This window comes from Callorhinus ursinus, unplaced genomic scaffold (assembly GCF_003265705.2).
Source record: "Callorhinus ursinus isolate GAN/ISIS: 27379988/994484 unplaced genomic scaffold, GSC_fseal_2.0 scaffold17, whole genome shotgun sequence".
In the NCBI taxonomy this organism is placed as follows: domain Eukaryota; kingdom Metazoa; phylum Chordata; class Mammalia; order Carnivora; family Otariidae; genus Callorhinus; species Callorhinus ursinus.
The window spans coordinates 23,239,481-23,266,225 of record NW_027397079.1 but is presented as its reverse complement, the minus strand read 5'-3'; the positions used below and the strand labels follow the sequence as shown (position 1 = coordinate 23,266,225).

The window sequence follows — 26,745 nt, the reverse complement described above, 5'->3', positions numbered from 1 at the left end:
TGCTTCTCTCTCTTTTATTCCCCCCTTTGCTCACTTGTTTTGCTTCTTAAATTCCACATATGAGTGAAATCATATGGCAGTTGTCTTTCTCTGACCGACTTATTTCTCTTAGCATAATACTCTCTAGCTCTGTCCATGTCATTGCACATGGCAAGATTTCATTTATTTTTATGGCTCAGTAATATTCCATTGTGTATATATACCACTTCTTCTTTATCCATTTATTAGTTAATGGACACTTGAGCTATTTCCACAATTCAGCTATTGTTTATAATGCTGCTATAAACATCATGGTGCAAGTATCCCTTTGAATTAGTATTTTTGTATTATTTGGGTAAATAACTAGTAGTGCAACTGCTGGATCCTATGGTAGTTTTAGTTTTAATTTTTTGAGGAACTTCTATACTGTTTCCCATAGTGGCTGCACCAGTTTGCATTCACACCAACAGTGTAGGAGGGTTCCCCTTTCTCCACATCCTCACCAACACCTGTTGTTTTTTGCATTGTTGATTTTAGCCATCCTGACAGGTGTGAGGTGATATCTCATTGTAGTATTGATTTGCATTTCCCTGATGATGGGTGATATTGAGCATGATTTTATGTGTCTGTTGGCCATTTGTATGTCTTCTTTGGAAAAATGTCTTTCATGTCTTCTGCTTTTAAGTTTGATATAGCCCCATTTGTTTATTTTTTCTTTGCTGCCCTTATCTGATGAGACAGATTTTTAAAATATATTGCTCAGATTGATGTTACAGAACTTCTTGCTTCTGTTTTTTTTCTTGAAGTTTTATGGATTCAGATGTTACATTTAAGTCTTTAATCCATTTTGAGCTTACTTTTCTATATAGTATAATAAAGTGATCCAGGGCACATGTGTGGCTCATGATCCCAGGGTTCTGGAATCAAGCCCTGTGTCAGGGTCCCTGAGTCTGCTTCTCCTTCTCCCTCTGCCTCCTCTCCCCTGCTCATGCTTTATCTCTGTCTCTCTCTCAAATAAATAAAATCTGTAAGAAAAAAAAAAAGTGGTCCACTTTTATTCTTTTGCATGCAGCTGTATAGTCTTCCCAGCACCATTTACTGAAGAGACTGTCTTTTTCCCATTGTGTATTATCGTTTCCTTTGTTGTAGGTTAACTGACTATATAAGCATGTGTTTATTTTTGGGCTCTCTATTCTCATCCAGTGATCTATGTGTCTGTATCTGTAGTAGTTTTGACTACTACAGACTTGTAACATATCTTGAAATCTGGAAGTGTGATACCTCCAGCTTTATTCTTTCTCAAGATTGCTTTGGCTATTTGGGGTCTTTTGTCATTCCATACAAATTTTAAAATTATTTGTTCTTGTTCTGTGAAAAATGTCATTGGCATTTTCATGGAGATTGAATTGATACTATAGATTGGTATGGACATTTTAACATTATTAATTCTCCCAGTCCATGAACACAATACATCTTTCCATTTATTTATGTCATCTTCAATTCTTTCATCAATGTCTGGGTTTTCAGATTATAGGTTTTCCATCAACTTGGTTAAATATATTCCTAGGTATTTTACTCTTTTGGATGCAATTGTAAATGAGATTGTTTTCTCAACTTCTCTTTCTATAGTTCATTTTCAGTGTATAGAAATGCAACGTATTTCTGAATATTAATTGTGTATCCTCAACTTTACTGAACTCATTTATTAGGTTTAATAGATTTTTGGTGGACTCCTTAGGGTTTTTGAATATAGTATCATGCTGCAAATAGTGAAAGTTTTACTTCTTCTTTTCTAATTTTGATGCCTTTTTGTGTTTGCCTAACCTAATTGCTGGGGCTAGGATTTACAATACTATATTGAATAAAAGTGATGAGGGTGAGCATCCATGTCTTGATCCTTATCTTAGAAGAAAAGCTTTCATCTTTTCACCATTGAGAAAGATGTTAGCTTTGTATTTGTCATTTATGGCCTTTATTGTGTTGAGGTATGTTTCCTCAATATCCACTTTGTTGCGAGTTTTTAATCATGAATGAACATTGAATTTTGTCTCTTGTGTTAATGCATCTATTAAAATGATCATATTATTTTTATCCTTTGTTTTGTTAATGTGGTATATCACATTGTTTGATTTGGAATGTTAAGCCATCTTGGCATTCCTAGAATACATCCCACTGGATCATGGTATAGTCGATCCTTTTAAAGTACTGTTGAATTTAGTTTGTTAGTACTTTTTTGAGGATTTTCCCATCTATGTTCACCAGTGATATTGGCCGTAGTTTTCTTTTTTTATTTTGTGGTGTTTTCCTCTAGTTTTAGTACCAGAGTAATGCTGGCCTCACAAAATGAGTTTGGAAGCATTTCAACCTCTTCCATTTTTGGAATGATTTGAGAAAAGTAGGTATTAACTCTTCCTTAAATGTTTAATAGAATTCACCTGTGACAGTGTCGTGTATTGGCTGTGTACTTTTGTTTGTTGGGAGTTTTTATATTATTGATTCAATTTCATTATTAGTGATTGGTGTACTCAGATTTTCTGTGATTTTATCTTGGAAAATCGTATGTTTCTAGGAATGTATCCATTTCTTCTAGGTTGTCCCATATGTTGACATATTTTTGTTCAAAGTAGTTCCTTATAATCCTTTATATTTCTGTGGTGTCAGTTGTAGCTTTTCTTTGATTTCTGGTTTTATTTTATTTGGGCCATCTCTTTTTCTTGATGAATCTGGCTAAAGGTTTATCAATTTTATCTTTTCATAGGATTAGCTTTTATTTGCATTATCTTTTCTGTTTTTTTAGTCTTTAGTTCATTTATTTCCATTCTGATCTGCTATTTCCTTCCTCCCACTAACTTTGGATTTTGTTTATTGTTCTTTTTCTAGATCCTTTAAGTGTGGTGTGAGGTTAGGTTGTTTATTTGAGATTTTTATTTTTTCTTGAGGTAAGCCTATATGATTATGAACTTCCCTCCTAGAATTACTTTTGCTGAGTTCCATAGATTTTGAAAGTTTGTGTTTCTATTTTCATTTATCACAAGATATTTTTCACTTTCCTCTTTGATTTCTTTATTGACTCATTGGTGGTTTAGCAGAATGTTTTTTAGCCTCCATGTGTTTGTGTTTTTTCACTTTTTTTCTTGTAGGTGATTTGTAGTTTTATACTGTTATGAGTGGAAAAGGTGCTTGATGTTCTTGCAATCTTTAGTCTTTAGCTTGTTTTGTGGCTTAATTGGTTGTCTATTCTGGAGAATGTTCCATGTGTACTTGAAAAGAATGTGTATTCTGCTGTTTTGGAATGGAATGTTCTGTATGTATCTATTAGTCCATCTGGTATGTTGTGTAAAAGCCAATGTTTTCTTATTGATTTTCTGACTGATAATCTATCCATTAATGTCAGTGAGTATTAAAAGTTCCCTACTATTGTATTCTCAGCCATTTTACCCTTTATTTCTGTTAATAATTGCTTTATATATTTAGGTGCACTTCTATGTTGGCTGCACAGATATTTCCAATTCTTATATCTTCTTGTTGAATTTATACCTTTATCATTATGTTACACAATTCTTTGTCTCTTGTTCATCTTTGCTTTAAAGTCTATTTTGTCTGTTATAAATATTGCTACCCTGGCTTTTTTTTTTATTTCCATTTGCATGGATTATCTTTTTCCATCTTTTCATCTTCAGTCTGTGTATACCTTTAGGTCTGAAGTGAGTCTCTTGTCGGCAGCATATATATGGTTCGTATTTTTTTATCTCTTCAGCCATCCTATGTCTTTTGATTAGAGAATTTTAGTCCAGTTAAATTTAAAGTAATTATTAACAGTATGTAGTTATTGACATTTTATCCATTTTTCTCTCATTGTTTTGTAGTTCTTCTCTGTTCCTTTCTTCTTTTCTGCTCTCCTCACTTGTGGTTGATGCCTTTCTGTAGTGTAATATTTGGATTCCTTTCACATTATTTTTGTGTATCAATTATAAGTTATATATATATATATCAATAACATATTGTGTATATATAGTATATATTTATATATATATCAGTCTTTTTAGTGTATGTATATATATATTTTTAGTGTGAAATATATATATATATACTTGATATATATATATCAAGTATACTTGTATACTTGTAGCTCATTTTACTACTTTTGTCTTTTAACCTTCATACTAGCTTTATAAGTTTTTGGTCCACTACGTTTATTATATTATTGTATTTTCTTATTTCTAGTTTTGGATGTTTCTACTTAATGAAGTCCTTTTAACCTTTTCTGGTTTAGTGTTTATGAACTCTTTTAAATTTTGTTCATCTGGGAAACTCTTTATCTGTCCTTAATTCTGAATTATAACCTTGCCAGGTAGTATATGAGTTGTGAGCTTTTGCCTTTCAGCACTTTGAATATATCATGCCATCCCTCTGGCCTACAAAGTATCTGCTGAAAAATTAGTTCATAACCTCATGGGGGGGGTCTCCTTGTATATAACTAGTTGTTTTTCTCTTGTTGCTATTATGATTCTCTCTTTATTCTTACCTTTTGCCATTTAAAAAAAAGATTTTATTTATTTATTTGGGAGAAAGCATGAGTGGGGGGAAGGGCAGAGGGAGAGAGACAAAACAGACTCCCTGCTGAGCGGGGACCCGGATATGGGGCTTGATCCCAGGACCCCAGGATCATGACCTGAGCTGAAGGCAGATGCTTAACCGACTGAGCCATCCACGCATCCCAAACTTTTGCCATTTTAATTATACTATGTCTTGGTGTCAATCTCTTTGTAAGTTTATTTTTTTAAAAAATATTTATTTATTTATTTATTTATTTATTTATTTATTTAAGAGAGAGAGAGAGCATGAGCAGGGAGGAGGGCCAGAGGGAGAGGGAGAAGCAGGCTCCCCACTTAGCAGGAAGCCCGATGTGGGACTCCATCCCAGGACGCTGAGATCATGACCTGAGCCAAAGGCAGGCACTTAACTGACTGAGACGCCCAGGTGCCCGGTGTCAATTTCTTTGGGTTCATCTTGTTTGAGACGGTTCTTCCTAGACCTGGATGTCTGTTCCCTTACCTAGGTTAGGCAAGTTTTCAGTCATTATTCCTTCAAATATAGTTTTGTCCCCTTTTTTCCATTTTCTCCTTCTAGAAGCCCTAAATGCAAATGTTAGCTTACTTAATGTTGTTCCAGACGTCCCTTATATTTTTTATTTCTTTTTTCTTTTTACCATTCTAATTAGGTGATTCTCCAATCAGACCTTGTCTTCCAGATCAATAATCCAATTTTTTGTATTGTCTAATCTGCTGTTATCCCCTCTAGTGTATTTTTCATTTCCATTACTGTATTATTTAGCTCTTATTGGTATTGTCTTATATTTTCTGTCTTTGAAGTTTTCACTGTATTCATTCATTATGCTCTAGAGTTTGGTGATTATTTTTGTGGCCACTACCTTAAACTCTTTATCAGGTAGATTACTTACCTCAGTTCCATTAAGATCTTTTTCTGAAGTTTTGTCCTCATTTTTTATTTAGATTGTATTCCTCTCTCTCGTCATTTTGACTCGCAGTGTTTGTTTCTATGTATTAGGCAAATCAACTCCCTCTCTCAATCTTAAAGGAGTGGCTTTGTGTAAGAGATGTCCCACAGGGCCCAGAAGCATATGGCCCCCCACTCCCTTTGTCACCAGATCCAGGTTTTCAATGGGCATTTCCTATGTGAGCTGTGTGCAACCACATATTGTGGTAGGTCATTGGCTGGAGCCTGATGGGTGGGTGAGGCTCCCCCCAACCTGGCTCGCTGGGGTTATGGCAATCTGGAAGGGTTCTCCCCTGGCCTGGCTGGTGGGTATAGTGTGCTGCCTCTGTGGTCATGCATAGGATTTTCCCACTACCCAGCTGGGTGGGGTACTATAGTCACTGCTGCCGCTGGAGTGGTGGACAGAGCTCTCTTCCTGGCCCAGCTTGCTAGGTACCTGCGGCAGATGCAGTGCTATGTGGGTCTATACTTCCAGACCATCTGGCTAAGGCACACAGAAGTAGCTGCCATGGTGTGGCTGTTGGGCAAGGCTATCAGTGGGGCACCCCACCAGTATGTTAAAGTGAGAGTTCCAAGATGGCACCCACTAACATGGGCACCAGCAAGGTAGATTCTTATGCAGAAATGGCACCTGACAGTTTCTCTGTCCACAGGGAGGATCTCAGGAGTTTCCTGCCTCTCTGGGAGATACCCCAGCAATAGTTAAGTGGGTCTCCTTCACCTATGTTCTGGATTCTTTTCCAATTAGTGTATTAGCCCTGCGTCTCAGGGCGGGTGAGACTATGCATGAGCCTTTAAGAGTGAATCCTCCTTTTCCTACAGCTCTATGGTTTTCATGGTGGTTTTCAAAGCCCAGATTTTTATGGGTTCATTTCTCTTGTGATCTCAGGGTTGGAGTGCCTGCTGTGGTGATCCAACCCCTTGCTCTTCAGGGAGAAGTTCTATGTTTTCGAAGTCCCTCCACAATTGCGGATTGCTGTACCTGGAGCAGAGTTTTTCTTCATTTGGCAAGACCTTGTTTCTACCACTTCTACCCATCTCAATGCTGGTTCTTCATCTTTCATTGTGGAGGCTCTGTTCATTCAGTTTTCAGGGATCTTTTTCTGAGAAAATTACTCATTTGCAGTTGTGTATTTGTTGTGTCTGTAGAAGAAGGTGAGCTCAGAATCCTCCTATAGTGCCATCTTGAATCCTCCACCCATAAACAATTTCTTTTTGATATAAACAGTTCTTTAGATGCATTGAAAGTGTTCCAAAGGAACGTATCTGTTACAGTTAGGCTCTGGTAGAGAAGATATTATCTTCAACAGAAAAGCAACTTCAAAAATACACCTTTCAAAATAATGGTGATTTCATTACTGTTTGTTTCAGTAAAACTAATGTAATAGTACTTGACTATTTATAATGTTAGGTATTGTTCATAGAAAATAAAAGAAGCAAATACTACATTTTATAAACTCAGTATTCCCTGAGTATCCTTCACTGAACTAGGGGCCATTGGGTAGATTGTAACAGGAAATGAAAAAAATGCTTGCCAACTTTGAGGGCACCTAGAAAGCAGGAAGAAGAGAAAACTAACCAATTCAACATATAAATTACTAAAACGAACAGGTATTCAGTGCAGAAAAGTAATCATAAAGTGCCTTTATGTTTGATCTTTAATCACAAAATTTTATGTTATTTTAAATATGTCTTGATAAAAGGTCCTTGCAGATGAAATTTTACATAAACTTGACTTCCTTATCTGAAAAATAAGTCTCTTATAATTTAGTATTGGAAATACTATATATAGTTTTATGTAGCATAAATTTGATTATGTTTTATTAAATGTAAGATGCATTTTAACATTTTAGTATCTCTTAAATCAGTTTGCATTTTGTAATCAATAGTGTCTTTCAGTCATTGTTGGGATAAACTGAGATCATTTTAAATTACAGTTTATGAGTTTTTGAACCACATTGTTGGTGTAAGTTCAAAACATGAACCTAGTTGTGGTTCAAATTCCCAGAGGAAATACACTTTTTTTCTTCTACTATCTGGTGCTGAGATTAAGACTTGAAGGTTTCCTTGCTTTGTCCATCTACATGGTGGTTTCATTTATTTTTATCTTGTTCTTTTTATGATTTTATTTATTTGTCAGAGAGAGAGAGTGAGCACAAGCAGGAGGAATGGCAGGCCTAGGGAGAACCAGGCTGCCTGCTGAGCAAGGAGCCTGATGCAGGACTTGATCCCAGGAGCCCGGGATCATGACCTGAGCCGAAGGCAGACACTTAACCAACCGAGCCACCTAGGCATCCCTCATTTATTTTTATCTTTACACTAAGAGTGTAGCCCTTTGATATCTCTCCTTGGGCATTTCTGCTTTCATAATGCCACCCAAAATAACAATGCATCTGACAGCGGAGGATTTCTTACATTCATTATAAAACAGAAATTTGTCTTAGAAGTTTTTGAGGATTTCTAGAAGATATCAGTTATGACCACATTTTGAACAGGAAATAAAGCCATCATATGCCTCATGGAAGTATGATCTCTGAGATAACAAACTGGATATAAATAAAAAGGGTTATAAACCCATTTGCTTTGCAGACAATAGAAGTTTCAAACTCCATTATATACTTGCTTTGATTAAAAATGAAGCTTCCATAATTTCAATTTAAAAGGTAAAATTTATTGATAAACTGAGACAAATTAAACTCAATTGGTTGAAAAGCTATATTAATAAATATGCAATAATATACTTAAATATTGAATAACTTTAAGACATATTTTTCCATGCCTCAAATAGAAAACTAGAGAGAAAGCATCATGAAAACAAAAAGAAAAACGAAGGTTTTTCTTTTTCCCCTTATTGCTCTATGTCTACATTTAGAATATTGTTTGGCATGTAATAAGCATTCAAGAAATATTTACTTAATTAATTAATTAATGGGTCAAATTACATTCAGTGATGCAGTTATTTTTATATGTATCATATAGTCCCTCCTGAATTACTGAGTGGTTGAAACTTGGATCAGAGCTCTTTACATGCTTAGATCAATTTAATGAGACTCAATCCAGTATGCAGAACCATCAAGGTCGCTGACATTAGTCACTCCATATCTGCTCTGAGATACTCCCAAGTTCAACAGAATCCACTTATTTTCTCAAAAATTCAATAACCTTGGTAATCAGTAAACTATATATAGCCAAATGCTATACTCCAGTTCACTATAATACTTTTGGATTGATTAAATCTTTGAGGCTTGGGTGAAGTTTGTTATGCTCTTACTAAATGACATCTTATAAGAACTTCAGGAATCTTTTTCACAAGCCCAACAGTTCCTTCATCCGTAAGACTGTAATCAAGAAATACTACTTAAAAAATGCACAAGTCCACTAATTATCAAAAATGTAAGTAGGTCTTGATGGGAAGAAAATAACAGAACTTGGTATGTACGGTTTTGAAAAGATGTGATGTCATAGCAAACTCTGGGGCACTTGGAAAGGAGTATAAATCACTTCATTGTAGCAGCGTAACCATCAGGTTCTAGGGAAAATAGAAACCGAAATAACCATCTCTGACACCAGAAAGTAAGCCGAGCTCTGTGAGTTTTCCCTTCATTATTCTCTTTAACGCAGGTGAATGAAAAAAACTTAACTTAATGGTGCTTTGCAGCACTAATTATTTGGTAATAATCAAAAGGTTTCATGATCTGAAAAGGTTGTTTCAGTACAGCCCATTAAACAATATGAAGAGCTATTATCCCATCCTACTACCTTTCTGCCTCTCAGGTGCTCATTTGCCAGATGCTTTCTAATTAAGAACATATAAAAGGAGAATAACATGAATTGTACAATCAGGTAAATGTATCTAGTCCAATTATGGTGCCAATAATAAGTATTATATTTTATTACAATCTTATCAAGATAATTATTTTCTCAATGTTTATATTGACACTGTTCTAAGCCACTAAAAAAATCCTCTGAGACTAGTTAATTATGTGACTCATAGAGATAAATGACCTTTCTAAATTTAGACCAGCTAGGGTGTTATGCACAAACAATGAATCATGGAACACTACATCAAAAACTAATGATGTAATGTATGGTGATTAACATAACAATAAAAAATTTTTTAAAAAAGGGTCCTGAATTCTAGGCCCAGAAAAAGGAAGTGGGAGAAAGGAGAGAGGAGAGTACTCTGGCAGAGAAGGGGACTTGAGCAAGGGTATGGAAGTGAGGATAGGATGCTGTGTCTCCAGAGAGCTAAAAATAGCTCACTGTTGCTAGGCTGTAGGTTTGAGGTGGAAATGACAAAGGATGGAGCTAGAGAGAGGCAGATTTTGAATGATCTTGGACGCTCTGGTAAGGAATGGGAACTTTAGTTATTGGGAGACACTGGAAAGTCTTAGGCCAGTAGTGTTGTGATCTGATTTTAATTTAGATTCATTCTTCTATGGAAGATGGAGCTGAGGAATTGAAGACTAGAAGGGTAACCTGTTAAGTTATTGTAAGCAGGTAGGCAGGTAATCATGAAAGGCAGATCTGGCAGAATGGTACTAGGGATAAAAGAGGAGAACACCCATTAGATGTTTAAGAGGGAAAATCTCTTGGACTTGGTGATGGAATCAATTTTGTGGATGACTTGGATAATCTGTAAGCTTCTAACTTGGGAAATACACCATCAACTGTATTTCATAGAACTGTCTGGAAACCTAAACCCTTTACAAAGTTAAAGAGGATATCTGGATTTTTCCTTATGTATACCATTTTGCTCTTATTCTATTTACTTGTGCTGGAGACAAGAAGAGATTTTAAAAAATAAATGTAATATTACAAAAAAAATAAAAATAAATAAATTTAGACCAGCTAAAATAACAGCATATATGTTTATCTTCCAATATATATAGTTATTTAAAATTCATACTAAGTAATTTGTAGCAAACCAGTCTCCTGATGAAAATTTTTATTCCATATATTCCATAACTACTCAGTTTTAATACTTGTGTTTCTTCCATATATCCCATACTTATGTTTATTCCATGTACTCAGTTGCAGTACTTGTGTGTACAGTAGTCTCTTAAACATCTGTAAACCAGAGGGGGGGAGTGAGGGAAAGAATGGAGAGGAAAGGATGAAGATAGAAAAGAAAGAATGGAAGCAATTACCCAAAGATATTCATTTTATTGTCTCCTTTGACTGTCCCTTTACAATTGAGAAATTGATTTTGGACTTGTTCCACACTTGCTAGAAAAAAAATAAAGTCTCTTTCTCTTGGCTTTTTTGATCCAGGGAGTTGGTACCTCAGAAGTATTGTTAAGATAACAGCATCCCTTCTGCTCATTGTTGGGCTGTGGTTTTGAAGCCAGAGTTTTAACAGATTTGTACAGGTGCAAAGGTGAATTTCTAGGCAGGAAGTAGAATATCAGCACCACCACATGCCAGTAAAATGGACTGAATTTTAAGAAGTAAATGGCTCCAAACCATGCCATTTTGCTATCCCTTTAAAAAAAACAACAGAAACAGCAACGAAAATCTTGGTTTAAACATAACATTGGCTTGAAGCCAAAGTAATGCAGGTTTTTAAAACAGTGATACTTAGACTCTTCTGGAGAAATATCATCCTGAATTCTGAAAATGGATTTAATACCATAAGGAAGATAACTTCAAGATATAATTATTATGTACAAGTTATGATCCAGTTTCCAGATTTGGATTCAGATTCAGATTCAAATCCTGACTCTGTCACCATGGACAATCTTTTCAGAAACCGTGTGCCTCAGTTTCCTTTTCTATAAAATGAAAATAACAGTATATTTTTATAAGAAATGTCTACTCAGATCCTTTGCCCAATTTTCAGGGTTGTCTTTTTATACTTGAGTTGTTAATAGTTATTTATATATTTTAGATACAAGTCACTTATCAGATATATAATTTGCAAAATTTTTCTGCCTCATAGCATTGTTGTATTAAATGGTTTAAGACATGTAAATTTCTTTTAATTTAGCCTGACATATGTAATGCATTAATTAAGTTATTATGAAGCTTGTACCAGGTTCTCTTAGTAACCTAAAAGTTATTAAAATCTTCTCTCCTGACCCCTAAACACTTTTCATCTATTAAAGACCTATTGATATTTCATAGAATCCAGGAATCTTATAATACAACTTGTTCAGAAAGAAGGAAGGAAGGAAGAAAGGAAGGAAGGAAGGAAGGAAGGAAGGAAGGAAGGAAGGAAGGAAGGAAGGAAGGAAGGAAGGGAGGAAGGGAGGGAGGGAGGGAGGGAGGGAGGAAAGAAAGACGGAAAGAAAAATCACAGAACTTCCTTGACTTACAATGAGGTTACATCCTGATATATCCATCATAAGTTGAGAATATCATAAATTGAGAATGTATTTAGTATACCTAACCTACTTAGCATGGTATCTTAGCCTAGCTGACCTTAAACGTGCTCAGAATACTTACATTAATGTACAGTTGGACAAAATAATTTAACACAAAAGTGTTGAATATCTCTGTAATTTATTGAACACTGTACTGAAAGTGAAAAACGGAGTGGTTGTATGAGTATGGAATGGCTGTTAATGTATTGGTTGTTTACCCTTGTGATGGTGTGACTGACGGAGTGGCGGCTCACTGCTGTTGCCCAGCATCACAAGAAAGTATCATACCTCATATTGCTAGCCCAGGAGAAGATCAAAACTCAAAATTCGAAGTATGGCTTCTATAGAATGTATATCACTTTTGCACCATTGTAAAGTCAAAAAAATCAATCATAAGTTGAATCATTGTAAGTCAGGGACCACCTGTTTGGTGAAAGATTTGATGCTGTTCCATCACCTGAAGCAATGTCAGCCACATATCAGCCACCCATTCACTTTTCACTCTCATGAGTTTGCTATAATTTCCAAATAACCAAAATATATATTCATAAAGTTTTTCTTTATAATGAACTAAGTAAACTTATTTTAAAATGAAATCTTATATAATTTTAATCTTTTAATTTGAGCATATATACAAATCTATTTTTGCAACTTTTAATTTGACATACATACAAATGTCTACATTAATTAATAATTGCTTATTAAGAAAATAGTTTCTTCAACTCCCAATTAAGAAAGAATACTGACTAGTCATTAATACCAATTAAATATATATTTGAAACAATTTCTATTATCACTTTAGAACTGAAGAACTTTCAGAACTAGAAAGTCAACACAGTTATTGGATGCAAATTTATAATTCAGCTAGGACATTTTTAATAGCTTAAGTTAAGCATGATAAATATTGTACTGATGAAACTTTTGCCATGTCAAGGATATTTCCAGAGCTTTTTTTTTAAATCTACAAAACATAAACTGAGTGAAAAGGCTATGGATGTAGATATCCAAGGAATTATCAGATCCAGAACATTTGTGGAGATCATAAAAGAGCTTAGCTACCTCAACAGGTATTTAATAAAAATAAACATGATCTATTTGGTGAAAAGATTCAGTCAAATTTGTATCAGGAAAGGCAAAAATAAGCTTAGTTTTAACACTTTCCAAGATTCACTCACAAACCTTTTTGATATCCATGGGCTTATGGAACTACTAGACACAGAACAGTCTTTTAAAAGAAGTAGAAAATTTATGTATTAATACTTTGCTATCTCCAAGTTAAAGTCTGAGTCGTTTTTTTTTAAAGATTTTATTTATTTATTTGAGAGAGAGAGAATGAGAGACAGAGAGCACGAGAGGGAAGAGGGTCAGAGGGAGAAGCAGACTCCCTGCTGAGCAGGGAGCCCGATGTGGGACTCGATCCCGGGACGCCAGAATCATGACCTGAGCCAAAGGCAGTCGCTTAACCAACTGAGCCACCCAGGTGCCCAAGTCTAAGAGTTTTAAAAAAAATCTTACTTTGAAGGAACTGGCCTTTTGTCCTAGCAAATATAAACTGATGATTTTTCCCTACTGAAGATTAGTTTTCTGTCCCAAGTTACTTTATCATTGTGAATTCTATAGAAAACTAGGGTTTTACTCTTCATTTCCCAATGGGAAGGCACTCCTTAGATTATGATTTGCCAGCCCTGGGGCCTTGGAAAAACAAAAGCTAGAGATCAGTTAGTATGCACTTATTTTTCTGAGATCTTCACTTATAGGTGTATTTCTCAAGGCAATGATGGGGAAAAGCCAGAGCAGCACTCCAAGAAATGTGTCTTCTACTACTTCTACCACAACCCGTTGAGGCTATCTCCTGCTCAGGTCAAAGTCATCACTCTCCCCAGTGATCTCAAGCCCCCTATTGCCTAAGGGTTTTCCACAATTTTCTTGGTCATTTTTTTATCTTCAAATACTCTTGGATTCATCTTGGAGGAGGAAGTCAGTAACAGCTGCTAATAGAAATTATACAGAAAAAGTTTATATTTAGTATGAAAATATACACAAGCCAATAGACATGCTTATTTAAATCACTGATTGAATCATATACTGACAAAGTTTAGGATGTAGTTTTCCAAATCAACTTTGTCTGCTTAGCTGTAAGAATTGGGCTGGCAAGTTCAATACTTCCTCCAAATTATTTGTGGTTATGTAATGCATACGCAATAAGGGCTTCGTTTGAGTTATAGCAATATTTGATTGAATTTACAGAGTAAAAGGAACCCTAAGAGAAGAAAATGAACAGCTAGACAAGAAAGTTGTGTTCCTGATAGAGAACAGAATTGAAACAAATAGCTAGCTGGAAGCTAGTTGGAACATCAATACCTGACAGAAAACCTGGCAAGACAAAATAGATTCCTATAGCTAAATATAATCTATACATAACCTAGAGGCTCCACATTGGGAATAAATAGTTACCCTATTCCTGAGAACTAGTCTTCTATGTAATTTTATAAAGTCACAAGTGATTGCTCCAAGTAGAATATTCTATAAATATATTTAAATTCTGTTTGTCTCTGTCTTGCTATTCAGGAAATCCATGAATTTATGCATGTGTTGAAAATGTGGCCATCATAGCTAATGAAACTTTAACTGGATGGAAAAAAGTAAGTGATTTGTCAAATGCTCCATAGCAATTGCATCAAGTCAATGTGCACAAGTCGACAAGTCAAAAGTCTGATCGAAAAATCACTTTTCTTGAAATGCTGACAGAAATAGCACCACTTGCTATTTTAGTGGTACCATAAAGTAAACAGCCAATATCATTGAGATTGAAATGGATATTTAATAAATATATATACTTACTCAACTTATTTTTAATGATTGAGGAATAAGAATCTATTGCTTTCATAGTTTAGGGACATTATTAAATTTGAAATAATTATGATAATAATCATTACCATACAAATGTAAAGTCGCTTAGACAGATACTCTTCAAAACTATTGTCCCCATGGGCAGTTTTTGAGAAATCACATGTATTAGCCATGTGTTAATCTTTGCAGAAAGCGAAATGGATGGACCTGGTCACCATGTATACATACACCAGTCACCACTCCATCTGTATATTACATTATATCCTAGCCACTGACTCTAGTCACAGTTCATCTGTATAGTGTAGTACCTTTAGTTGAAAAGGAGTAGCACTAATATGTTTTGCCTTCTTTTAAAGTTTAGGATAGTTATAGAATTTAAGTAGGTATCTACAACTGGTGAACTCTTACTCTGGGGGATGGGAGGGTAATATCCACATACATTTAATTAAAGGAATTAATCGCCCTTTAAAATTAATCAGTTGCCCTTTGCCTTCATTAATGGGTCTTCTGATATTTAATGTGTAATTTACAAATTCATCCAAATTTCTTTTTTGACCTTGAGAAATGCTGTATGTAAACCAAAAAGTCAAAATATTTTTAAACAGGTTTGGAAAGGAGAGGAAGTGGGAAGAAAATCAGTAAAGAAAATGTTCCGTTGTTGACAAATGTTTTCTTTCCTGGGAAAAAATTCTAACACTTTGCATGCATATCCCAGTCTTATGTCCAAGATAAGCTAAAACAAAAACATCCCCAGGTTCAGTAACATAGAGTACCTACACTGAGGGCAAAATGATAGTTTTCCTCCACTTCATTACTGGCATATAGAAAGATATTCTAATAAATCTGGTCAAGAATAAATATGTGTATATTTCCCACCACCACCGCCACAACCACAAAAAAAGTTATTTTAAGATATATGGGAGGAAGTTTAGCCTCAGAATTTAGAGTGTGAACATTGGAACCAGATTTCCTGGATTAAAATCCTTTTATTGCTCATTAGCTCTGTGACTGGCCAATTTTTATAAATTCTCTGTGGCTAAATTTATGAGGATACTAATAATAACAACTTAATATGTTTGTTTATAGAAATTAAATGTGATCTTACATTTAAAACATTTAAAAAATGTTTTTTACACACATGGCAAACCCTCAATGATTTCATTGTTAAATTCAAACAAAATGCTTTTACCATTAATTCATAATTGCCGCAAGCACATGAAGGAGTTGGAAGGGGGCAGACAATGGTGATGGTGCTGAGTATTTTCATATTTTATTCTAAATACTCACAATTGTGAGACATCATCACTCTTTTGGGGCTGCCCATGATCTAGAAACACCTCACAGTATAAAAGCCGAAAACGCTTGCTCCCTTGAGCTCCCTTTGCATATAGCGCACTGCCTCATGACCCAACATCATGAAGTGGATTTGCAACCAGCTAGTGATGTCCAGGAAAGGGGTTTGTGGTGCATCTTGTCTGGCCCCTGCAGGTCTCAGACAGCAGTGACAATGGTGCTAGTTGTGGTGTCTGGTTCCCTGCCCATACGGTCAGCCTAGCAAGCTGCCCATCCATAACTCAGCAGTATCCTCACAATGGGTGAGTCCAGGCATTTCTTCTGGTTGCAGACCCTCCAAGGCTGCTTCCCTAACCCTCTAGAGTTTCTATGAACTACCCAGTATCCTTTTAATACCTTTCTTTTCTGCTTAAAAAACTCAGTGCGCATCAATTTCTGTGCAGATAAAATTAAGATCTGTGACTGATTGAATATGAGTGTTATTGAAGCCTTCTTCATAACAATGTATAATAATGTATTAATAGTGTGCTTTAAAAAAAGCATTTAAGTGGGAAGAGAGTCAACCTCAAGTCCCATTTTTTAATCAGATTGTTGTTGGGCGCCTGGGTGGCTCAGTTGGTTAAGCGACTGCCTTCGGCTCAGGTCATGATCCTGGAGTCCCGGGATCGAGTCCCACATCGGACTCCCTGCTCGGCGGGGAGTCTGCTTCTCCCTCTGACCCTCTTCCCTCTCATGGTCTCTATCTCTCATTCTCTCTCTCTCTCAAATAAATAAATAAAATCTTTAAAAAATAAAAAAATAAAAAAAATAATCAGATTGTTGTTGTTGTTGTTATTATTTTAGTGCTGAGTTGTATAAGTTCTTTATATTTTTTTCATTGTTACGTTAGTCATCATACAGTACTTCATTAGTTTTTCTTTCTTTCTTTCTTTCTTTCTTTCTTTCTTTCTTTCTTTCTTTCTTTCTTTCTTTCTTTCTTTCTCTCTCTCTCTCTCTCTCTCTTTCTTCTTTCTTTCTTTCTTTCTTTCTTTCTTTCTTTCTTTCTTTCTTTCTTTCTTTCTTTCTTTCTTTCTTTCTCTTTCTTTCTTCTTCTTCTTGATTTTTTTTAATCTGATTGCTATAAAATAGACTTCCAGTAATACATTGAATAAAAGTGGCAGGAATGGACATCCTTGTCTTGTTCCAAATCTTAGAAAAAAAAAAGCTATGTTTTTCACTATTAATTATCATGTTAGCTGTTTTTCTTTTTTTAAAATATTTTATTCATTTATTTGAGAGAGAGAGAATGAGAGATAGAGAGCACGAGAGGGAAGAGGGTCAGAGGGAGAAGCAGAGTCCCTGCTGAGCAGGGAGCCCGATGTGGGACTCGATCCTGGGACTCCAGGATCCTGACCTGAGCCGAAGGCAGTCGCTTAACCAACTGAGCCACCCAGGCACCCTAGCTGTCTTTCATATATGGCCTCTGTTATGTTGAGGTATGTTCCCTCTAAACACACTTTATTGACAGTTTTTATCATGAGTGGGTGTTGAATTTTGTCAAATGCCTTTTTTGAATCTGTCAATTTGATCATGTGGTTTTTTTTATCCTTCATTTTGTTATTGTGGTATACTACACTGATTGATTTGTAGATAATGAACCATCCTGGCCTCTCTTTAGTAAGTCTCACTTGACTGTGGTAGATGATTCTCTTAATGTATTTTTAAATTTGGTTTGCAATTGTTTGTTGAAGATTTTTACATCTATGTTCACCAGGGATATTGGCCTATAGTCGTTCTTTTTTTGTGGTGTCTCTTTGGTTTTGGTATCAGGGTAATGCTGGCCTCGAATGAAATTGAGTTTTCCTTCTAGTTTTTGGAATAGTTTGAGCAGAGTAAGTATTAGCTCTTCTTACATGTTTAGTAGAATTCATCCTTGAAGCCATCTGGGTTTGTTTGTTTAGGAGTTTTGGATTACTCATTCAATGTCATTACTAGTAGCAATTGGTCTGTTCAGATTTTCTATTTCTTCCTGAGTCAGTTTTGGACAAATGTATGTTTCTAGGAATTCATTCATTTCTTTCTAGATTTTCAAATATAATTTTTCATAATAGTCTCACATAATCCTTTGTTTTTCTGGGATTTGGTTTTTATTTGTCCTCCTTCATTTCTGATTTTATTTATTTCAGCCCTCTCTCTTTTCATCATAATGAATCTAGATAAATATTTATCAATTTTGTTTATTTTTTCAAGGAAACAAACTCTTGGTTTTATTGATCTTTTCTACTGTAGTTTTCTTCTTTATTTCATTTAGTCATGCTCTGATCTTTATTATTTCCTTCTTTCTACTAATTTTGGGATTGGGTTGTTCTTCTTCTTCTAGTTTTGTTAGGTGTATGGTTAGATTGTTTATTTGACAATTTTCTTGGTGTAGGCCTGTATCAGTATAAACTTCCCCCCTTAGAACTGCTTTCACTGCATCTCAAAGATTTTGAACTGTTGCATTTCCATTATTAGTCTCTAGTTATTTTTTATTTCCTCTTTGGCTTCTTAATTGACCCATTCATTGTTTAATAGCATGTTGTTTAACCTCTACATGTTTGTGTTTTTTCCAGTTTTCTTCTGGTAACTAATTTCTAGTTTCATACCATCATAGTTAGAAAATATGCTTGATATCATGTCAATCTTCTTAACTTCACTGATACTTTTTGTGGTCTAAAGAATGTGTATTCTGCTGTTTTTGAATGGGATGTTCTGTATATATCTGTTAAGTCCACATGGTCTAATTGGGTCATTCAAAGCCACTGTTTCCTTATTGATTTCTGTCTGGATGATTTATCCATGGATGTAATTAGGTTGTTAAAGTCCCTTAATATTATTGTATTACTGTCAATTCCTCTCTTTATATCTGCTACTATTTGCTCTATGTATTTAGGTGCTTCAATGTTGTGTGCATAGATATTTACCATTGTTATTGATCCTTCTTGGGATTGATCCCTTTATCCTTCATCATTATGTAATACCCTTTTTTATCTCTTGTTATAGTCTTTGTTTTAAAGTCAAATATATTATGTGTAGTATACATTATATATATATATTATATTTTTATATTTTGTCTGATATAATTATTGCTACCCCAGGTTTTTTTTTTTTTTTTTTTTAGCTTCCATTAGCATGGAGTATCTTTTTCCATACCTTCACTTTCAGTCTGTGTGTGCCTTTAGGTCTAAAGTAAGTCTCTTGTAGACAGCATATAGATGGGTCTTGGTCTTTAATCTACCTTATGGTTTTGATTGAAGCATTTAGTTCATTTATATTTAAAGTAATTATTGATAAGTATGTACTTACTGCCATTTTGTTAACCATTTTCTAGATTTTTTTGTTGTTCTTTTCTGGATTTTTTGTAGAGTGCTTCTTCTTTTAGCACTATTCTTTTTATTTTTAACAGTGCATCATAAATATGTTTTCACATCAGTTAAAAAGTCCTAATTTTAATGCTTGTCTAATAGTGGTAGATACATATTCATTTAGCTGATATTATAATGTTATTGTACAAAAAGTTGTCTCTAATATTTCAATATTGGAAATAACACTATAATGACACTCCTCTGCATATACTTTTTTTCACATCTGACCTACTATTGCCTTCAAATTGTAGAACATGTAAAACACTGAGTGGGTCCCTCTGTGAAATAGGAAAAGTCTCCAAAGGTGAATCTTATATGTACATTTCACCTTTTATCTATATTATTGTGATCTTTAGAGCAGCACTGTATAATAGAATTTTCTGCCATGATGGAAATGGAAATATTCTATATGCTGTACAATATGATAGCCACTAACCACACATGGCTATTGATCATTTGAAATATTGCTAGTATGACTGAGGAACAGCACTTTTAATTTTAATTAACTTAAATTATTTTAAATTTAAACACCCACACATATACCATGTTGAACAATGTAACTTTAATCTTTTATGACTTTTTTTTCTTAATCCTTACCTTACATAAACATTAAGAGGCTATCTCTGGTTTTGTATGTTCTTGTATGGTACCCTTTACCACTTCTTTTATTGGTAATGATTTGTTTGATATTTTACACCAGGTACACTTGATTTCCTGTAGGAGGATAGATATAGCTTCTCCTAAATAAGAAAAATAAAAATAACTAAACACGTGATATAACTACTTTTATGTTTTCGTAAGTAATCATTAGCCTATATCTCTGGAGTATGTTAATACCAAGAGTGTCAAAAATGACAGAGAATCTTTGTGTCAAATCTATTTTAAACAAGGGATTTGGTATATCTTTTATTGCTCCTTTTTGTTGCTCCTTAGTCACCAACTTCTCAGTCTTTGAATATTTCAATTAAGAAATATTTTACTACATTTAAAATTTCATCCTAGAAAATTTTAATATTTAGTTTTAGTTTTATAATGAAGTGTGTAATAGTCATTTTGTTTGTGTCTTTAATCTTCATTAATGTCCTATCTTCCTCATTCGTGTGCTTTTATTTATTTTTAATGTTGCCTTTGTTTTTCTAACAGCCTCAGTACTAACATACATATAAATTAATTGAGTTATAATGTTTTCCCATCAAGACTTAGATCTGGGGCCCCTGGGTGGCTCAGTCATTAAGCGTCTGCCTTCCGCTCAGGTCATGATCCCAGGGTCCTGGGATCGAGCCCCACATCGGGCTCTCTGCTCCGCGGGAAGCCTGTTTCTCCCTGTCCCACTCCCCCTGCTTGTGTTCCCCTCTCTCGCTGTGTCTCTCTCTGTCAAATAAATAAATAAAATCTTTTAAAAAAAAAGACTTAGATCTTCTTCCACTCTTTTCTGGGTTTTAAGGTTGCATCCTTGAACTATGATACCAGGTGCTTTGGGAGATTTTTGAAACCTTTTTTTTCCTGAATGGATGTTGTTATGGGCTGAATTGTTTCCTCCAAATTTTATGTATTGAGGCCATAACACCCATGTGACTATATTTGAAGATAAGGCCTTTATGGAGGTAAGTTAGGTTGAATGAGGACATAGGGTGGGACCCTAATCCAGTAGGACGGGTGTCTTCTAATAACAGGAAGATAGTCCAGAGATTCTTTCTCCATGCGCAGAGAGAACAAAGGCCACGTAAGGACAAAACAAGAAGGCAACTGTGTGGAGCACCTGGGTGGCTCAGGCTGTTAGGCAACCCCCTCTTGGTTTCGGCTGGGGTGGTGATTTCAAGGGTGTGTGATTGAGCCCTCAGTCAGGTTCTGCACTCCGTGTGGAGTCTGCATCAGATTCTTTTTCTCTCCCCCTTTGCCCCTCCCCTCCTCAAATAAATAAAATCTTAAAAAGAAGAAGAAGAAGAAGAAGAAGAAGAAGAAGAAGAAGAAGAAGAAGAAGAAGAAGGCGGCAGCTGTGTGCAAGCCAGGAGGAGGTGTCTCACCAGAAACCAACCCTGGCTATCCCAGCAGACTAATAGAGATATTCTTGAGATTTTTCTTTACACTTTTGTCTTGACCTAAGTTTAGGAACATCTATTATGCATATGAACACTTTACATTCTCTGTCATCTCATTCGTTTAATTTTATGTCTCTTCATCTGCATTTAGGAAATAGTACTGGAGTTGTTCTCCACCTTACCATTTGATTTTTCTTCAGAAGCATTTCCATTTGTTACTGCCAATATGAATTTCCCTTTGGATATTGTGTTTTAATTTATTTGAAATCCTTATTTTACTTCATTTACCTTCTTTTTTGTGCTATTCTGTTACATACACTTCCATTTTCTTCACTCTTCATCTCCGTTTGTTCTCTCTGTGTGACCTGCTGCCCCTTTTCCAAAGATTCCGTATCTCTTTTTATTCTGTAGATTATTCCAAACATCTCCCTGGAATTTTTAAATAGATCCTCTAATAAATCATTTTGCAGAGTTTTGCTTTTCCAGAGTCCCAGGAGAGATTTTTTTTTTCTCCTTATTCAACAATGATTTTAATAGCCTACATTTAGTTTCTATTCTTACCTATCCCTGAGCCCAGGAAATCTATACAGACATGGGATTATTTCATTTTCCTTCATTCTCTGTTCCTGATCTCTATCAGGAGCAGTTGGAGGGTTGTTGATGTTAATATCTTCATGTCATATTTCTTGTTTCTAATAAGATTTCTCCTGGTTAATCTGCTTCTTTCCCCTACTGCCCAGTCCTCTGGTACCTAAAATGACATGGTACAGGAAAAAATAAGTTTCCCAGTTTGTCCTTCTCCTGAGTGTGAAGTTCCCAGAAAGTTCTCTACCAGCAATCCACTCCTACTTCCTTTCCAATAGTTTGCTGGGGTTTTTGCATTTTTCTCAAAATGAAGGAAACTAACAAATAGCTGAGGAATAGGAAAAATGCTATCTCCCTGCCTCACTGGATATAATTTTAATAATGTAAGGAAACACTTATCTTTCTCTCTACAGATGGGTATTAAAGAGGGCACGTACTGAATGGAGCACTGGGTGTTATATGCAAACAATGAATCATGGAACACTACATCGAAAACTAATGATGTAATGTATGGTGATTAACATAACATAATAAAAAAAGACAAAAAATAAAATAAAATACTGACACATTTCAAAAAATAAATAAATAAATTTCAGATTTCTGAATTAGAGAGGAAATATTTGGAGGTATTGACAAAGATTCTCTCCTTGACCAAACTCTGGTGAGGCTCTTCTGAACTCTCTTCGTAAGTAGGACCTGATTTGGGGCTTCCCTGTTTATTTCTGCTTTGTCTAATTTTAGAGGGAATCCTGCTACATCAGCTTAGCCAGATTTCCCCACCCTCAATATCTAAGCATGCTCAATATCTGATCAGGTTCCTCATTCTCTATGATCCTCTATGTGATATCTGATCACACTGGCTTGCATACAGCAAAAATTCTGTTAGGTCACTTTAGCCAGAAAATATCCCCTTACCCCTGGTGTTTCCTCTTAATAATTTTTCATCCACTGGCCACACACACACCCTGCTCCTTGACCATAAATTTCCATTTTTCCTTGTCTTTGTAGTTGAGCCCAATCCCTCTCCCTCTTGCAGAGCCGCATGCAATAGTCCCTATATCTGTTGCAAGGGTCCTTTTTTTTTTTTAAGATTTTATTTATTTATTTCACAGAGAGAGAGAGAGAGCACAAGCAGGGGCAACTGCAGGAAGAGGGAGATGCAGGCTCCCCACTGAGCAGGGAGCCCAATGTGGGGCTCCATCCCAGGATCCTGGGATCATGACCGAGCTGAACGCAGACGCTTAACCCACTGAGCCACTTGCCGGTGGCTACCAGCAAGAGTCCTTCTAAATAAAACCTGTCTCAGTGTTCTTTAAAAAGTTTCATGAAAAATTAATTTCTTTAATGACATGGAGACTCTTACTTTTCATGTGGTCTATTTCATGAAGCAAAGATGCAATCTGTCATATGCTTTAGCCTGAATAAGATGTGAGTGTGTGTGTCTGTGTGCATGTGTTAATGGCATCAACTAATTGCTAATATAAAACTTTGCATCAGACCCTTGTTAAAAATGGTGAGACAGATTTTATTCAAACTGTTGAAATAGATGAAAGAGACTTCAGTTCAGTTGAATTCAGTTGAGAACTGGGCTCAACTCTGAATACAGAAAGGACAACTAAGGATTTATAGCTTATAAGCAGAATGAAGAGATCAGTAGATGAAAAAATGCTAAGAAGAGACATTAAGGGTAGGGAGAGATTCTTCCTTCACTGGTTTAACAGGTTTCCTGCTAAAGGTAGATTAGTGACTTAGATATCAAGGATGGGGGGAAATGAGGATCTTGCTCATATATCAAAGATCAGGGGAACTCATTAAAACATCTTGCTCATATATCAAAGATCAGGGGATACTCATTAAAACTTCACCAAGGTGGAGTCCCAGTCATAAAAGCAGTGAGAACTTACATCCTTATCTTGTTCCTGATTTTAGAGGAAAAGATTTTAGTGTTTGATCATTGAGTATGATGTTAGCTGTAGTTTTGTCATTTATGGGCTTTATCATGTTGAGGTATGTAACTTCTAAACCCATTTGTTTTGAGTTTTTATTATAAGTGGATGTTGAATTTGTCAAATACTTTTTCTGAATCTATTGAGATGATTATGTGGTTTTTATATTTCATTTTGTTATTGTGGTTTCTACATTGATTGATTTGCACATATTGAACCATCTTTGCATCTCCAGAATAAGTCTTGATTGTGGTGAATGGTCTTTTTAATGTATTTTTGAATTTGGCTTACAAATATTTTGTTGAAGATTTTTGCATGTATATTCATCAGGGATATTGGCCTATAGTTTTCTTTTTGTGTGTGTCTTTGTCTGGTTTTGGTGTCAGGGTAATGCTGGCCTCAAAGAATGAAAATGAAAGTTTTCCTTCTTCTAGTTTTTGGAATAGTTTGAGAAGAATAAATATTAACTCTTCTTAATGTTTGGCTTCACCTGTGAAGCCATCTGGTTCTGTACTTTTGTTTGTTCAGAGTTTTTTGATTATCAATTCAATTTCAATACTAGTAGTTAGTCTATTCAGATTTTCTATTTCTTCCTGATTCAGTTTTGGAAGATTGTATATTTTAGGAATTTATCTATTTCTTCTAAATTGTCCAATTTGTTGGCATATAATTTTTTATAGTAGTCTCTTATAATCCTTTGTATTTCTGTGGTATTGGCTGTAACTTCTGCTCTTTCATTTTCTATTTTATTTATTTGAGTCCTCTTTCTTTTTATCATCATGAGTCTGGCTAAAGTTTTATCAATTTTGTTTATTTTTTTTTTAAAATTACCAGCTCTTGGTTTTACTGACCTTCTCTCTTGCATTTTTAGTCTCTATTGCATTTATTTTTGCTCTGATCTTTATTATTTCCTTTTTTCTACTAACTTGGGGCTTTGTTCTTTTCTGTCTTCTTTAGGTAAGTTTAGATTGTTTATTTGAGATTTTTTTTAAAAGATTTTATTTATTTATTCATGAGAGACAGAGGGAGAGAGAGAGAGAGAAGCAGAGGGAGAAGCAGGCTCCCAAGGAGCAGGGAGCCCGATGCGGGACTCGATCCCAGGACCCTGGGATCATGACCTGAGCCGAAGGCAGATGCTTAACCATCTGAGCCACCCAGGTGCCCTATTTGAGATTTTTCTTTTTTCTTGAGGCAGTCCTGCATTTCTGTAAACTTCCCTTTTAGAACTGCTTTTATTGCATACCATAGATTTTGTTTTTTGGTGGCTTTTTAAGTTTGTATTTAAATTCCAATTAGTTACACCAGGTTGAAGATGTTTATTCTCAGACACATCCAAGTCTACATATAGCCTGACTCGGAGGATTTCAAGTCTTGAATCCAGATAACCCAGCTCCCCACTCATTGATATAAAATGGAGTTTGGCATTTTCAGCACCAAAAAAGAGCTCACCTAGCTCCCATGCTCAGACAGCCCTATGCCCCAGATGGCTATTTCAGAAAGTTTGAGCCCCAGCTATACTCCCTCAACACCAACAGTGACGACATGGGCTTCTGGACAGATCAGGAGATCTTGTCCAAGTACCAGTTAGGCATACTGCCCTTCAGCAACCAGTATGACCTGATGGACAACCACCTGATAGTGAGGGTGATCAAGGCCAGGACCTGTCACCCCCCCATCTCCCATGATGATTCATACCAGGACGTGGCCCACTCAAACCCCTGTATCAAGATCTGTCTCCTGTCAGACCAGAAGAATTCTAAGCAGATGTGGGTCAAATGCAAGACCCAGAAACCCTTGTTTGAGGAGTGTTACACCTTGGAGAAACCCTTCCTAGAAGTGCTGCTAACAGTGGTGGATTTTGATAAGTTCTCTTGCCACTGTGTCATTGAAAAGGTTTCCCTGCTTTTGTGGGAGATTGAACTGGTGAAGGGTGGGCACTGGTAGAAGGTGCTAATTCCAAGTTCTCAGAATGAAGTAGAGCTAGGGGAGCTGTGTCTGTCCCTGAACTATCTCCCAAGTGCTGGGAGATGAAATGTTGATGTCATTTGAGCCAAATAACTTCTTCAGACAGATGTGAGCCAAGGTTCATCCCCTTGGTGGAAATCCAGCTGATACATGGACTCAAGCTTGTGAAAACAAAGAAGACTTTCTTTTAAAGAGGCAGGATTGATCCTATCTACAATAAATCCTTCAGCTTCAAAGTCCCCCAAGAAGAACTTGAAAATGCCAGTTTAGTGTTTACAGGATCCAACAACCCTGTGACCACCCTGTGAACAGTGTAGTCACACAGACCTCAAAACTGATATTTCTGTGGCATAAAGAAACAAGTCAATAGCTACAAAAGTAAAACAATTGAAAAAAATAAAAACCCCAGTTAGTTATTATACAGTGTAATATTAGGTTCAGGCGTACGATATAGTGATTCAACACTTCCATACAATACCTGGTGCCCTTCTTAAATTAATCCCCATTACCTATTTAATCCACCCCCCACCCCCCTCCTCTCTGGTAACCATTAGTTTGTTCTGTATAATTAAGAGTCTATTTCTTGGTTTGCCTCTCTCTCTCTCCCCCCTCTTTTCTTGTTTGTTTTGTCTCTTAAATTCCACATATGGGTTAAATCATATGGTATTTGTCTTTTCTGACTGACTTATTTTGCTTAGCATTATACTCTCTAGCTCCACGCATGTCTTGCAAATGGCATGATTTCATTCTTTTTTATGGTTAATATTCCATCATAGATAGATAAATAGATGATAGATAGATAGATAGATAGATAGATAGATAG

General features: G+C 35.6%; 1 pseudogene; it reads left to right on the top strand.

The window, feature by feature from the left end:
* Positions 1-26,230, top strand: part of LOC112834553 (synaptotagmin-17 pseudogene) — a 50,443-nt pseudogene extending 24,213 nt beyond the window's left edge.
* The last annotated feature ends 515 nt before the right edge of the window (positions 26,231-26,745 follow it).